Here is a 16,210-nt window from a genome sequence, read left to right on the forward strand (position 1 = left end):
CCTTTGCCCATTGCAAAATTTAATTAAGAACTAATTTATTTTAAATAAACATCTTGTGATCTTGGAAATCTGTTATTTTTAATTAACATATACTATTTAGTTCCTATTTGTATTAGATGTAACCATTGCTCAGCAGCCTCTGAGCACATTTTTGAAAAAGCAGTAGAAAAGTATAACAATTTCTAGCTCTCTCCTCAAAAAAAAAGTTGATAAAGAAACCACAGTAGATTTTCTGTGGTTAAAAGTACAGTTATTTTATTTAATATATTTTTGGCCTATGGGGAAGGCAAAGAGAATGCTGAGCTCAAAGGAAAAAATATAAGAAGCCAGAAAGATATAAAGACGACGAGAGTTTGGCTAAGGATGCCAAATGAATACGACAGATAAAAATGTACAATTTAATGCCTTTGGAAGAGTGGCTCAATCTAAACACTGGGCTTCTTTGGAATCTTGTTCACATCACTTTCTTTTGACAATCTAAAAATTCCACTGTTTTCATAGGTAAATCACTGAGTTCTTACTATTACACTTACAGTCATCTAACGCTTAATCCTGTTTTCTATTTATGTTCTATCCCTATTTTCTAATGCTGTGTTGTTTATTGTGAGGAAATCGCCACAGAAAATATGCCTTAAGAATATCATCGATTCACCAATTTGGAAGAGCAGATTATCTGATTTGAAGAATAACCAGTTTGAATTGCCAGATAAAATGCAAGAAGCCATTTAAATTTGACTTTCAGATAAAAAATGAGTAACATTTGGGACATACTTATACTAAAAAAAATTTGTTTATCTGAAATTCAAATTTAATTGGCCATGCTGCATTTTATCTAGCAACCCTAATGGTGCTGTTGGTGAAAAAGTAAAATGACTGTGAATCAGCAAAAACATTTACATAAGAAAAGCCCCCTAGTGATTAGAACCGTAGCATACGAGTATTCCTGCCCTTTACCAATCGGATGAAACCCAATAAATAAAAATATTTAAGTTCGTTATGATGAATCAGGAAATTATCAAACAAACGGTAAAAGGTGAGGGGTAGGTGGTGCTTAACAGGTTAAGAGCAGGCTTGACTTAACATCACTCATGCAAGAAGAAATGAATTTTAAAGGAAGTAACTACAAAACTCGCAAACAAGCAATGCAATATTACAGATAAAAGGCACAGAGGGGTTCTTGATGCTTCCATTTGTTCTTTTTATCTGGGATGTTGGGTTTATCCGCTGCATTGCCTTTTTGCTAGTTTTGTAGTTGATCAAAGTAAAAGTAACCTTTAACAGCAAGGATCGCTCACAAAGGCCTTTCTACCTTAGGGATGTGGCACAGATCAAGGGGCATGTTAGACAACCTGCACTACAATGTGGCATGAGAGAAAAGTTTTCATACTTTGTCAAAGAATAAATTAATTTATTTTTCATTCTCATCAAATTCTTCAGCAACAACAAAAACGTAAGAAACTATAGGAAAGTGATATTCCAATGACCTTGATAAGGTAAGGCTGTTCAATCATCAATGATCTATGGTCCAGAAGATACCAATGCCTGGATTGAACTGCATAGAAAAAGTTTTTTTTCCTCTTTACCTTCACTAAGAACGGAAGGTAATTTTATGTTTCTTCTGGTTGCTTAAGCAAATACAAATGATGGCATAAGATACATTGCAAGCAGACTGATGAAAATACTGGTGTACTGGTGTGTGGCTCGTCAGTGACTAAAAAAAAAAAAAAAACCCACTGCTGTTGAGTCGATTCCGACTCCTAGTGACCTTATAGGACAGAGTAGAACTGCCCTAAAGGGTTTCCAAGAGCGACCCTTAAGGACAGAGTAGAACTGCCCCACAGAGTTTCCAAGGCGGTAATCTTTACAGAAGCAGACTGCCACATCTTTCTCCTGCACAGCGGCTGGTGGGTTTGAACTGCTGACCTTTTGGCTAGCAGCTGAGTGCTTTAACCACTGTGCCACCAGGTCATCAGTGATAGCAGGTGGGAAAAACTTAGCTGGCAAAAGCAAGTTTATTCACAGTGCCACACTTCATTAACCAGACTGTCTACTGGGCCAGGTAAAGGATGAAGCAGGCAGTTGCTCAACTGAATGGTGTTTAAGTTGTATTCCAAGGAGCCCTGATGGGACAATGGTTAAGCACTTAGCTGCTAACCAAAAGGTCGATGGTTCAAACTCACCCAGTGGCTCTGTGAAAGAAAAGACCTGGTGATCTGCTCCCATAAAGATTACAGCCAAGAAAACCCTATGGGGCAGTTCTACTTTGTAACATTGGGTCACTAGGAGTCAAAAGTCGACTCAATGGCACCTAACAACAACAACCAGTTGTATTCCAATTTTTAAGAAAGAAAAGCTAAGTTAAGAAACCATTATACTACGTTATCTGTATTCTTTTGGGTGGCATCTGTAGTTAACCAGATGTGTTCCTAAATATTTGGATAAAATTTTAAGTTTATATTAAATCCTTTCATCCTGTTTTTTAAAACTATGATTTTGAATAGTCTGTGATGTTCTCCCCTTACACTATGTGCTAATCAAATGTGAGCTACAGACTAAAGTTTCAATACTAAAACAAATAATCATTAGTCTGAACAGCTGCCCTTCAAAAAGAAATGACTTCTCAGGTTTCATAATATCTGAACAGTTCTCAATGTTTTCCAGAGACTTTGACTCAGATTTTAAAGCCTTTTCTTGTTCAACCTTTAAACTGTTTTTTTTTTTTCCTTCTCTTTCTTCTTACTCATTGAACCCTGCTTATATTCTTTGTATAGGGGCCTGCAGAATTGGGATTGTGATCTTTACCTTTAAAGATCATCTCCTCAATGCTGAGTATTATGTGGCATCATATTTCTCTTACATCAACCATGGTAAAGGTGAATTTCCAGTTTCATTTAGAAGCTCCTCTCTTTGCTACTACGTGGCTCTTAGTTTTAGCCACCGTGATCCTGGTCTCAGCTCTTTCCCTAAGGATGCCTCTTAAATGTGGACTAGGCAGTGATTCAAACCCTCCCCCCACAAAAAAACTCGTTGCTGTCGAGTCAATTCTGACTCATAGAGACCATACAGAGAAGTTTTTATGCACTGTGTTTATTGTACCAGTTCTATTACTTGTTGCTAATGTTTAACTTCAGTATCATTTATATCATGCTTATACTCTTTTTTCGTGTGTTTTGTCCATTGGTATAAAACCTGTAGATCAGGAGAAGTACAAAGCAAGAGCCTATTACGCATAAGAATAAAACCCGTCGCTGTCAAGTCGATTTCGGCTCTTAGTTACCCTACAGGACAGAGTAGAACTGCCGCATAGGGTTTCCAAGGAGCAGCTGGTGGATTCAAACTGCCAACCTTTTGGTTAGTAGCCTGAGCTGTTAACCACTGTGCTACTAGGGCTCGAAGCAGAAGAATAGGGAAGGTGAAAAGGACTTAAATTTCCCGAGATCCGTTAGGTGCTAGTTACTTTACAATCTTGATCTTATTGACTCTTTCCAACAATCTTAGCAGTATTATCTTCATTTTAAAGTTAAGGAAATAAAATTTTAGAGAGGCTAACTACTTTGTTCAAAGTTACTCAGCAAGCCAGAACTGGAACCCAGTATGTCTACACTCATGGGGTCGCTATGAGTCGGAATCCAGTATGTCTACACTCATGGCGTCGCTATGAGTCGGAATCAACGCAGCGACAATGGGCTTGGTTTTTGGTTTATGTCTACATAATTCTCCCTCCCCATGAGGTCTTTTCCAGCAAGTCACAGGTTGCAGCTACAAAATAACAATATGTAATATTCCGATTAAAAGAAAAAAATGCAGGTGTACGTGAGGGAAATGCTCCTTCAACAGTAATATTTAATATAATTGTTCATTAGAAAGTAAGCCACCACAAAAGCAATGGAGTAAGCAAAAGAATCGTATCATTGAATATATATTATTCCACACATTCTAAGAATGGTTATGCACTTCTCTAAAAAAAAAAAAAAAAAAAAAAAGACATATTTTTCCACAATACTTGGGCCATTTCTGCCTTAACCCATTTGGCAAGAGACTAGCTTATCTGTCGCCAAGAAGATAGGGATTTGGCAGTGATTTTACAAGGTAAAATCCCGCAAGGTATTTCCATGGGGCACCACCAATGTGAAAAATGCTGCTTGGTGGCTTGCCAGTGTGAGAAGCACAAGTCAGCCAAATACACCTCTCTTATCCAGGTATCTGCTTAAGCCAAGAACCCCGGGAGCACTTCTGCCTAATAAATATTTTTGCTAAAGAAATAATGATTACGGGGTTCTCCATTTTTGTATGAATTCCTCATGCTAGAACTGACTGACCTTGAGTTAGAGGTCTGAGTTACTTTATTTGCAGTGCATCTCAACATACTTACTGTTTGGTGATTCACAGTTTGAGACTTTGATGAAAGAAATGAACCTTTTTCCCAGAAAACAGTGTACATAAGCACAAGTATATAACATCTGTCCATGGATTTCCAGGTTAAGAACCTCTGTTATACTGATTTATACCATTTCCCCAGCGTTGGTGGATATCCAGAACTTGGAGAAAGAGTCATAGTGGGCACATTAGTTCGAATTAAAAAAGAAGTTTGCAAATCTACGGCCTCCCTGTTCCCTTTACTGCCAGGGTCACCCACTTCGTTAAGATAGGGTTCTTATCAGATCCCTCACTTTCTTCTGGCACGTGTGCCAAAGGGCCTACTGCATCTCCTGAGGACACTCCCTACTGATTCTGATGGTGCCTTTCTTCAGTGCTCCCCCAGCTAACACATACTACTCTAAGACAACAGCCAAAAAACTGGCCTCATCTGTAAATTTAGGGCTTGACGGCTACTTGACTGCAATGATTTTAGGCTAAGTTCACTTTCCCAGGCAGTGTCTGTCTTTCCTAAAAAGGTACTTAGGTTGCCTCATTCCATTTATAATAATGCCAGTCAGTATTTAGTGAGTAACTACTATGGACCAGGCACTTTGTATCCATTCTCTGTAATCTTCCCACCAATGCTGCAAGGTAGTTTTAACAGAGGAAATTGAGATTTTGAAAGTCTAGATCATTTGTCCAAAGTCTTAGGCCCGACCCATACCTTCTCTGAGAAATGTTCCCTGACTAGCGTCACACTGGGTTAAGTGACGTCTTTGCATTCATGGCACCTGGTCCATGCATTTAACAGGACTCATCACACTGTAATATAATTATTGGTTTGCCTGACGTTTTCTCACACTCGACTGTAAGGTTTTTCACGGACTGAATATGTATTCCACTGCCTGCTCAGTAAATTAATGGTCATTAATTTGGAATCTAATCCTGGATCTGCTACTAACAACTGTGTTATTGGTTGAACTGTGTTTCCCAAAAAGATATGTTGAAGTTCTAACCCCTGATACCTATGAATGTGACCTTGCTGGGAAATAGGTTTTTGAAGATGATGTCATACTAGAGTCCTAATCCAGTATGGGTAGTGACCTTATAAAAGAGACACACAGACACAGAGGAAAGATAGCCATATGAAAATGGAGGAAGAGATGGAATTATGTTGCAGCTGAAAGCCAAAGAATGCCCGGTGCTACCGGAAGCTGAGAGAGACCAAAAGGATCTTCCCCTAGAGCATTCAGAGGCAGCATGGCCCTGCTAGAAATCCTGCATTTGGACTTCTAACCTCCAGAACTGTGAGAATAAATTTCTGTTGTTTTAAGTCACCCACTCTGTGCTACTTTGTTATGGCAGCCATAGGAAACTAATACACAAATGATTTTTTTTTTTTTTCCAAGTAAGAGAATCACATTGCTGGGTCTCAGTTTCCTCATCTGTCAAAACAATGGGCAGGGCATAACTAGTAAAAATAGGCTCTGGTGCAAAGCACTACAGTCGTCACTGACTGGAAGTAAATAATAAAAGCCTGTAGCCTCCATGCAATGCTGGTGTCTCTAATTGTCCATACCCTCTTCCTTCAGCCTGTGCAAACTGCAATGACAAAATTGATTTCTGTCCTGCTGATAAAGGGCTGGGCAGATTCTCCACGTACCAATGGTAAAGGGGTTCTCTATGACTCTGTCTGGCTGGAAGATCCTCAAAGAATCTTTCCATGTTACCTGCACTCATGTGCCACTGGGATGAGTATTCACATAAGAAAGCAGGGCCTTTGGATTTTAATACCTCCAGGTCCTAAACATTGATCACCATTTGGTATTTGGCAACATAGTATAATGAAGTACATACTGGGGTAGGAGTCAAAAGTCCTTCCCTAAAGTTAACTGTTAGGATGTTCTTTTAGTTAGCAAGAGCAGATAAAACCAATCAACAATATGATAAGGCTTTTAAAACTGCTGAAAATTGACTAAGCGCCTGGTGTAAGCCTATTTTCCCCTCTCTAACAATAAAAGTACCACGTGAAGTCAATGAAAAATTTATTTTGTATACTTGCTATTAAGACTAAAGAACATACTTAGTCTAATTCCTTGAACAACTTGGCAAGACTTGCTACATTAAGAAAAGAAAGGCAAAAAGATGTGGAAGAATTTCGAATTATTATTACTGCACATTGGAAGATAACATTTTTCCCCTCCTTGGCACTTACGAAGTTTCCTTTCAGTCTTTCAGAGAGTATCTGACTAAATAATAAAACAGACCAGCCAGTGTAGGTCAAAGAGCATCTAAGAGATATGACATTCTTTTCCTTCAAGAGAAATCACCAGAATAGTCTAAACGAAAAGGAACTTTTAAAAACACGTCTATCATAAACTACTCTAGAGTGGACATCAGAATAAAATACAACCAAGTTTTAGGACCATACTCAACCAAGTACTGGATCCTGCCATAGATACTGCACAGAAAAGCAAGGAAATTTAAAAAATTAGAAAATACTACTTTGGTCGTTCTTTACAATGAATCACCACCTTCAGCACAATATAGATTTTTACTATCTAAAGCAGAGAACAACAGTTATTCAACCTGCAGCTGACACTGCATTAAGCAGCAATTAGTAAAAATAATATATAGTGTAAGATTAAATATCTGGATATTCAAGTCTCAGTGAATGTCCTATTGGCACAAAGTAAAACCTGTTCATAATGAAAATAAGTCACACCAAACAATCATTTAAATACTGGGAATTCACTGTTTAGAGAAGCCTCACGATTCAAATGAGTTTCACAAAAGCAGGAGTCATGATGTTGCTCTCCACCAACTTATCCAAAACTTGTTACCAGTGCATATTTAACAAAAACACTTCCAGGTATACTGTTAACATAACTTTAAAATAAAAACTGCCAATATATTTTCTAAATTTCTTTTGAAATTCCTTGTGATTAAATCAATTGAGGAAATATTTGAAAACATCATTATGACACATAAGTCTAAAATAGCAATAAATCTTTGACACAGAGATCATTTCATGATTCAGACGAATTAGCACTTCTAAGTCATTAGACGGAATTCTGCTCTTTATGCTCCATAGCAGCATTTGCTCAGCAAACATTTCCTAGGCACCTAATATGTACCAGGATCTTTCTGTAACTGAAAACTTCAGAGTCTATGGATAGGACAGAAACTCTGGATGGAGCAGAGATAAATAACTGATGCCTTCATTATACAGAGTCAAAATGGAAATACAGTACAGCAAAGGCACAAAGACGGAAATTTTAAAAGCAATAGAGAATACAAAAGAGCTCAGAAAAGTACACATTGCCACATCATGTCTGTACGGATTGTGCTTCTAGTTGGAAAGATTCCAGGTATCTATAAAGCAACATATAGTTTGAACCTTAGTTACCATGGTGACTGCCTTTTTAATAAACTCCATCAGAGTACTAGCCACTAGCTACTCAGTCCTACCTAGATGTGACCACCACTAAAGTGCTAGTTGTCTATTTTTGGAAAACACGTCTCTTCTTTCTCCACTGAAACCTAAGCTGTTCCTTCACGACTCTCTATAACTATGGGCTTAAGCTGAACTTGCCTTATCAACACTAGGGAATCAACTCCTATGGGTTGAAAATATTATTAGCCGTCATTTATAGTGCTCTCATGCATCATATAATTTCACTGTTATAAAAACACTTTGATATAGACACTATTATCCCCACTTTGCAGATGAAGAAATGGGACTTATAAAGTTCAAGTACCATATCCAACGCCATGTGGCTTGTAAGTGGCAGACCATATCTTGAAGTGACACCAGGGTTGAGACCTGAACCTAAGCTCTTAGCCACTATCTTATTCAACCTCTTCACACTTCATGATATAGCTTGACCTCCCACATCCAATAAACTACATGATAAAAGCATTACCCGTTGCCAGTGAGTCTATTCCAACTCCTAGCAGCCCTACAGGACAGAGTAGAACTGCCCCATAGGGTTTCCAAGGCTATAATCTTTATGGAAGTAGACTGTCACATCTTTCTCCCAAGGAGTGGCTGGTGAATTCTAACCACTGACCCTTCGGTTAGCAGCCGAGCACTTAACCACTGTGCCACCAGGGCTCCTTGATAAAAATATTACTATCAAGAAAATAGTACACAGTATTTTCTAGTTTTTTAATTGTTTATAAATTGCTATAAATTTACAAGGCTTTATTGTATTAAACAAAGTTAGCCAGGTTTGTCGAAGTAGTGCTTCTCAGGCCTTTTAAAATGCTAACGTGCAAAAGAGAACCAGAATATGCACTATTCCTGAAATCTTTTGGACCAGTTATCATTCTTACAGAGTACCATTTGGCACTAAGTTCATGAAGCCAACACTGGAAAAACACTCACTCCTTCAGATCTTCGAAGTTCTTCAGAGTAAATGAGAACACCTACTAAAATGGAATTAGCCACCTTGTGTATCTTAACACATATACTGTATTAATGAATTTTCAAAGAAATAGTGATTGATGGCTCAGCTATCTTACTTTCTTTGCATAGAATGAGTGAGAACAAAAGGGGCACACACACACATACACACATACAATTAAATGCATTTCTAAATGAATACATGGATTCATGAGCCTGCGGGGAGATAAAGGACTGCCCAAGCAACCACTCTTCAGCTAGCACTGTGGTAGCAGGTGGTGAATCTGACTCCAGGCTTTGAGAATGAAATGGACCACAACTCCTGAAATTGGCAAGAGGTATACAGCACCGAAGGATTGGTCAAGAGCCACAAAAATTTGGTCTGTGTGTTTTCTTTGGTATACATGCTAGACAGCCTTCATATCCCAGTTGACATAAAGCAATTTCAAATTTCTGTTGGTTTAATATGACAGATTCTCATTGCAGCAGCAAAGAATAATTTTTCATTTATTTGAAGTTCAAAAGATTTTTAACATTCCAAACACTTCAGAACATAGGAAAAACTAAAATTAAATTTCGCTTATTTCCTATGTTCCTACGCTCTATGCACTATATACGAAAAAAAAAGTTGTGGTCAGGTTGATTCCAACTCATAGCGACCCCACATGTGTCAGAGTAGAACTGCACTCCATAAGGTTTTCAATGTCTGTGATCTTTCAGAAGAAGATCACCAGGCCTTTCTTCTGAGGTACCTCTGGGTAGACTCGACCCACCAACCTTTTGTTAATAACCAAGAGTGTAGCTGTTTGCACCACCCAGGGACTGCAGGTACTATATGCTCTTAGTTGTTAGGTGCCATAGAGTCAATTTTCAACCCATAGTGACCTCATGTGACAGAGCAGAACCATCCCATAGTGGTTTTTAGGCTGTAATCTTTATGGGAGCAGATCACCAGGTCTTTATCCTGCAGAGTCGATGGGTCGCTTTGAACCACCAACCTTTTGTTGAGTAGCCAAGCACTTAACCATTGCACCACCAGGGCTCCTTTAGATGTTACTATATATGTGCGTGTGTCAGAAGTTCAATACAAGTTCAGGACTTCTGTAGAGCAGTATGTTTATCTTTCACTCTTTGCCCACTAAAGTCTAAATGATTTAGAATTTAATGTAAAACACAGAGTATAAACTTGATGTTTGAATTGCTCTCAGACTAGGAGAAATTATTAACTGTATTAAAAAATAATAAATATTAATGTGAGAAAGGAGAGACTAAAATTATAAAAAAACTACACAGAAGATTTATAAAAGCATATAATAGCAAGAGGTCTTTGGTGTTGGGTTACAGTTGGAGAAGAGTGTTGTCTTTCATAATAGGTCAATATAATGGTGGAAATAATGATACTTCTACCATAAAGAAAAGCCTAAACTGATTTCCACTTTGCTCAACAAGACAAAATGATGTGCACTATATTTTGCTTCCATGAAAACCATTAACATTTTGAAAAACTGGCCTTTCAAGTTGTAAACTTCAGTTATCTGAAAAATTAGTTTCTGTAGTACAGATAAATTTCCAGCTGTACACAAGTATTACTGTAGCATTACTACAGCTCTAATAACATGGAAGAAAAGAAAGATCCTTAAACTCATTTTACAATTTGATTGTATTTATACTTTTTAATAAAATTGATAGAATTCTACTTAAATTCTAGAATAGGTGATTGAAAGAATGCAATCATTTTGATTTGAGATACCTTTAACAATTAAAATGTCTAGTTCCCTGCTCACCTATATTTACATCTAAGTATATATATTACCTACATAATGATCAATGTAACCCATTTTCAATACGTCATTGTAGATGATGTAAAGCGTAGATGTCATATTTTTCATCGAAAACTTACTTTGTGTTTAGCACAACTTTGTTAAAAATGATGAAATTGTGAAATACTGAAAAGCAAGGGAATAAAAATTTAGAGAGAGCATATGGGAAGAATTATCTCCAAAATGAAGTAGACATATGGATTTAGAATATTCATCATTTGCCTAACACTAAGAATTTATCTTAAGAGATGCCCAGCTAAAATAAAGAAATGTGATCATTATGAATACTTATTTATTTTGAGCATTTTCCTTCTATATGTTCCAAGTACTTTTGTTCTTTTTTCTATTTTATAGGCACCACTAGAGTTCAGGATAAGAACATATATAGTGATAATAACAAAACTTAAAACCTACATGTGAGGTTTTGAGATGCTAACAGTTCTTTGTAAATCGCAGACTATGTTCCATGCTGTTAGACTGAGTAAAACATGTTTGCCCTAAAATCTTTTTCAAGGCTACAATGTGGTCTCTAGCTTCAAATGATGACAAAGACAGACTGGTAATTAGAAAGCAGGAGAATCAGTTTTGAAAAATCCTTAAAGATTCCTTTGAAGTCTGATATAACACTATTTCTCCAAGTATACTATATTCTCCAGTTGGATATCCTTCAAGGATTTGTTTTTTTGATTGCTCTATATTTACTCTTTCACTTCCCAAATTTGATTTGAATTGTATTTATACAAATATATCCTTCTATATACATTTAGTTATCCTGACCAAGAACTTACTATGTACGTGTGATGAGATTTGTATGGAAGTAGCATGGCTCAAGCCAATGCAAAAAGACTTCAAAGTTTTGACTGAATTTGCATAGAGACATAAATTATCCAGGATATTCAAAGCCATAAATTTGCTGGAGGACATGTATAGCTCTCTTGTGGCTCACAGAGCCACAACAATTCTCTTTATTTCACATTTGTCTATTATCACATCTCCTCAAAGAATCTTCATGGGCTGTCTTTCTTTGCTCGCATTATGTATTTCTATATTCAGAACGTGCTAACTGGTAGCAGTTGCATTTACAAAGTTAATAGTATTGAGCTGCCAAAATGAATTTTAAACTCCCTCTTCTCTCCCTCCTGTGCTCTGCCTAGAACACACACATAGAGGTTAGTGGATACAAACTAAGGGCACTGCTTGAGTTATTCAAAATAGTTGCATTAAATATGGTTGACCAGTAAGAAAGATTTTGTTTCGCTGTTTGAAAAGCAAAAGTCTACAAATATACATAAAAGCAAAAGTCTACAAATATTTTGTTTGGACCAGGGGAAAGCATACTCCATTCAACATAAGAAGGAAGCAACTTATTTAAAATATACCCACTTCAGACAGAGTCATTATTGAAAGTTGCAAAACAGAAAGAGTTTAGAAGAAAATGGCAGTTTTCGCATTTTAAAAACATTCACACAATACATGAATTCCTTTCCTAAATTAATCTCAGGATCCTGGATAAATGTCATAATGCCCCCATAGAGTGATAAAGAATGAGAATCTGTCCTACATGACCACCATAAAGTGAATTTTGTAAATATTTGAAATAATTGTCCTTCACTGTTTAAATGGCTATCCTTCTGTTTGGTCCTCCCTTCCCCCGTTTTTTAATAAAATACACTGTTGCCAAACTACTAAGTCTTAATCATTATGATAAAATTAACTCCCTCTTCCCAATGCAAAGAAAGTAATTAAGTTTATCTAAATATGTGCTAGCTCTTTGTGCTTCAGCTTCATAAAATTCATTTTTAAATATCCTATGCAAATATAAAAGCATAAAGCAGTAATTTCATGACTAAACACTATTTTGCCTCTTCATTTTGCCAACATATCTTCATACCCACACAACCTGTAATATAGACAGATGCACACTTGATGCAAATAAAAACAACATTTTTTTTCCATCAACATTGTGACTGCTGAATTGATATATTTAAAAATTTTAATGAAATGGATAAACATAGTTTGAGCTTCTGCTTCAATTAAGTTTATTAAAATATATGTTTTGGAAATAAAAACAACACAGGCTTATGAACAATAAAACTGAGCGCATATTTGTTTGGTGCAGGTCAGACTTTACTATGATGTAATCACACATTTTACAAAAGTGTGATATTTAGTGCCGGGAAAAAGAAGACCTTTGTCCTGTGACATTTATCAGGATCACTTTACAACCCAGACTTAACTGAAAGGAAAAGTCATAGGAAGTTGAACATACCGAGTTCAAAATAGCATTATCTAAAAAGTCCCATAGAAAATTAATAACAACTAGGAAATTCAAAGCATTTAAAGGATCTAATCCCAAAATAAGAAATGATTTTTCTGATGAGATGTTTAGCCATAAAATATAGAATGAAAATTCTCAAAACTGAAACCCCCTCTTATTATCATGAAATGATAATATAACTTTATTAAAACTGTCCTTAGGATTTTGTGTAGGATATGAACAAAAGGACTCCATTATTTAATTCCAGATACCTCACAAGAATCTTAGTCTAGAAATCCAGTTCTTACTTAAAATACATTTTTTAACAATGTGAAAAATCCTCTAAAAGTCAAAAGTCTTGATATTTATCTAGATGTTTCAACTGAGGTATCTCCCTGCAATCAAAAACTTTCAAAAAAATGGAATTATTTAGCAGCCCAAACCCAATTTTTTCACACAAAAAATTACTCCATTGAACAAAACATCTGTTTCAAATAGAGAAAACGTTAGTAAGATTGAAAGAATAACCTAGGTAAGGGAAGCCTGAAAAAACGGGAACACCCTGGCAATGTCCACAATGAATTAAAATAGCCAAGCCTCATCATCAGTGTCTTCTTTAGAAATAAAAGCAGGCGCATCATGAAATCTGTCACCATACCTGCGTGCACTTTAAACGACTACCGCGCACACGCCGTAAAAATCTTCACTCTGAGAAATAAAGCACACTTCATTTAACTGCTGCAAAACACTGCTGCAGAGGAGCCCAGTACATTTTTTTTCAGGCAACAGCTCCAGCTTTCCACCAGCCCTGTGACCTTTGAACTCCCTTCTGCCCCCCCTCCTCTCGCTTCTGCAGTCAAAGCCTCTGAGCTGGTCTCATTTGCATAAGGCTCCGGCAGTCCTCCAGCATCTGAAACGGAATGCTGGGTAAGGAATTGTGGAACTGCAGTTCTGCCAGAATACCTGAATCACGGGAGAGCAGGAATACGCGATGGGGAGTGGGCACGGATTTTACTGGGCTGTCAGTATCACATTCCCCCGTGTCTATTAATGGCTAAACGTTTTTAACTCTTTGTTTTAGAGTCTTATTCTCACCGCTCCCCCCCCGCCCCCCAAAAAAAGATACTGGCAGCAGCGACTTCGGTAACCAAGGAGACCCAAATAGTCAAAATACTTCATTTAAATACATTTGGAAGGGCAGTTTAAATTTTTCATTAACTTCTTTTTTTTATTTTTTGGAAACACAGCTGTTTTTTTCATTGAAATACGTATTGCACACATAAGCAGGGACATGAGGTGTTTCTTTTTGTTATTGTGGTTTAAACAGCATCATACAGGCATAAATTTATATTAGTCACTATACGAATACATGAGATCATTATAGTAATTGTATAAAATGTTAAATGTGCCCTAGTGCTTTAGAGATTATCATCCTAAATGGTGTCCAAGAAATTAATTGTAAAGAATTTAGGTCCCAGGATGCCTTTAAACAATACAGCAGTAAACATGTAGAGTAAAGTTAAACTCTATTTAAATCTAAAGATTCACACAGCAGTACTGCTTGTCTGTCTTTGGCAAAGATGTTCAGTATGGTGCTATTATTTCCTAGAGTTATTTCTTCCCTTGTCTTCCTACACACAGCAATCTCTCTATTTGAAACGTAAACTTCTCTATTGCTCATAAACCCCAGAAGTGGTTATTTTCCACATAAAGAAGGTCATGTGTGTACATATTTTTAGAAATACACATGAAAGCACATATTCTTTTCTAAATGGTGAATGAGTGGCAATATGCATCATCACATAATTAATCCATTCTTTTTAAAGTTAAGCTAATTTGTTTTTCTTAATATGTGATGGAATAATATCTATGAAATAAAAGGTTTTGTGAAATAATCTTTTCCATTTATCAAAAGAATATAACATGAAAAATTAAAAGCACACAGCAAGTTTATATACACATTACTATTGTTAAATATAAAATATATTGTTCTTGTAGATGCATTATTAAACATTTCAAAATTTTCCTGTTTTATATTGTTTTATTTAAAATATTAAATATTCCAAACCTTCCTCTTGCAATATACTGAAAGACACCAATAAATTCTGAATGATATACCATCTAATTTCTAAGACACGTAAATTATTGCAATAAAGAATTTTTTAATACTGGAAACATTAATTTTGAAGCTTCTTATTTGAGCTATATATTTAGTAGTATTCCGCTTCATATTATTTCTGCTCATATAGATGATTAGAACTAATTATATGGTTTTTCCTTATCCATAAATTTAATAGAATAGATAACTTTTTGGTTTAATGTAATGATATAAACATTTCTTTATCATATCTGACTACATCAACAATCTAATCGCGTTGGGTCAATTCAAGTGCATCTTTCCTATTGCATACTACAAATATCTTGCAAAGTTTTTGTTAAAGGCAAAACACACATCAGCCCACCCTAATGTAAATCCAGTCAAACGTGAGGAAGTGTTGGAGTAATTTATAAAATCACTGACCTGTTCAAATAGCTGAAGTCCTAGTCCTTGCACTCTTTATTCATTAGAATCCAAAATAAATTGATTATCATTTTATAATATGTGTCAGCATCACCAAAGGCACGGTGTCTTCCTGGTTCAGTGGAATCTTCTTAAATTTCCCAGCCCTGTGTTTTATTGCTGGTACCATATGCTTTATTGTTCAGCCACAAGAGCTTCACTCTGCACAAAGACTCATTACCTACTGCTTGCTGCACGGCATCAGCCTTACTGAGGCTGCCTATATGTGATCACATGGGAGTTTTGTCTGAGAGAGCCAGGCATGCCACAGATTTCACTGTGTCTAGGGATATTTTTATCAGCTAAGGTCTACTAGGAGGAAGGAATAAGAGATTATGAAGCTGCTTTAGTCATTAACACAGCACAACTTACGGAAATCCCTTCACAAGATTTTTTTTTATTATAGAAAATGTTTGAGTAGGCATTCAAAAGAAGTTAACTAGATTTTATTTTAATAAGGGGCTGAATAACAATTTAAGGAAGGGGAACTAGCAAAAAGCTGTTGTTCTACTTTATGCTTTCTAAAAGAACTTTTGTACATATGTCATTAAAGAGCCTTGCTCTGCTGAATGTTTTGACAATAAATTTTAACCTTTAGATTGCTGGCATTTCTTTTTCTTTGAGGTTATTTTCTAAAATGATAAGTAGTTTTTTCCCACAAAATGCCCTCAACTAAAATTTCAATCACTAATCGTTATTATATATGAATAAAAATGAAGACATTCTAATTCCTTTTAATAAAGAGATGAAAGGGCAAGTCTCTTTTATTGATGTATATAAATGAAGTCAATGATTAATTTCTCTTC

At 36.2% G+C, this 16,210-nt stretch overlaps 1 protein-coding gene across 1 annotated transcript in view; it reads right to left on the reverse strand.

The window, feature by feature from the left end:
* CSRNP3 (cysteine and serine rich nuclear protein 3) overlaps positions 1–15,939 on the reverse strand; it is a 103,993-nt gene extending 88,054 nt beyond the window's left edge. The window contains exon 1 of the mRNA XM_004375561.2: positions 15,366–15,939. The gene's annotated coding sequence lies outside the window, so the exon portion shown is untranslated. The remainder of the gene's footprint in view (positions 1–15,365) is intronic.
* Positions 15,940–16,210: the final 271 nt, after the last annotated feature.

The sequence above is a fragment of the Trichechus manatus genome, unplaced genomic scaffold (assembly GCF_000243295.1).
Source record: "Trichechus manatus latirostris isolate Lorelei unplaced genomic scaffold, TriManLat1.0 scaffold00037, whole genome shotgun sequence".
NCBI lineage: Eukaryota > Metazoa > Chordata > Mammalia > Sirenia > Trichechidae > Trichechus > Trichechus manatus.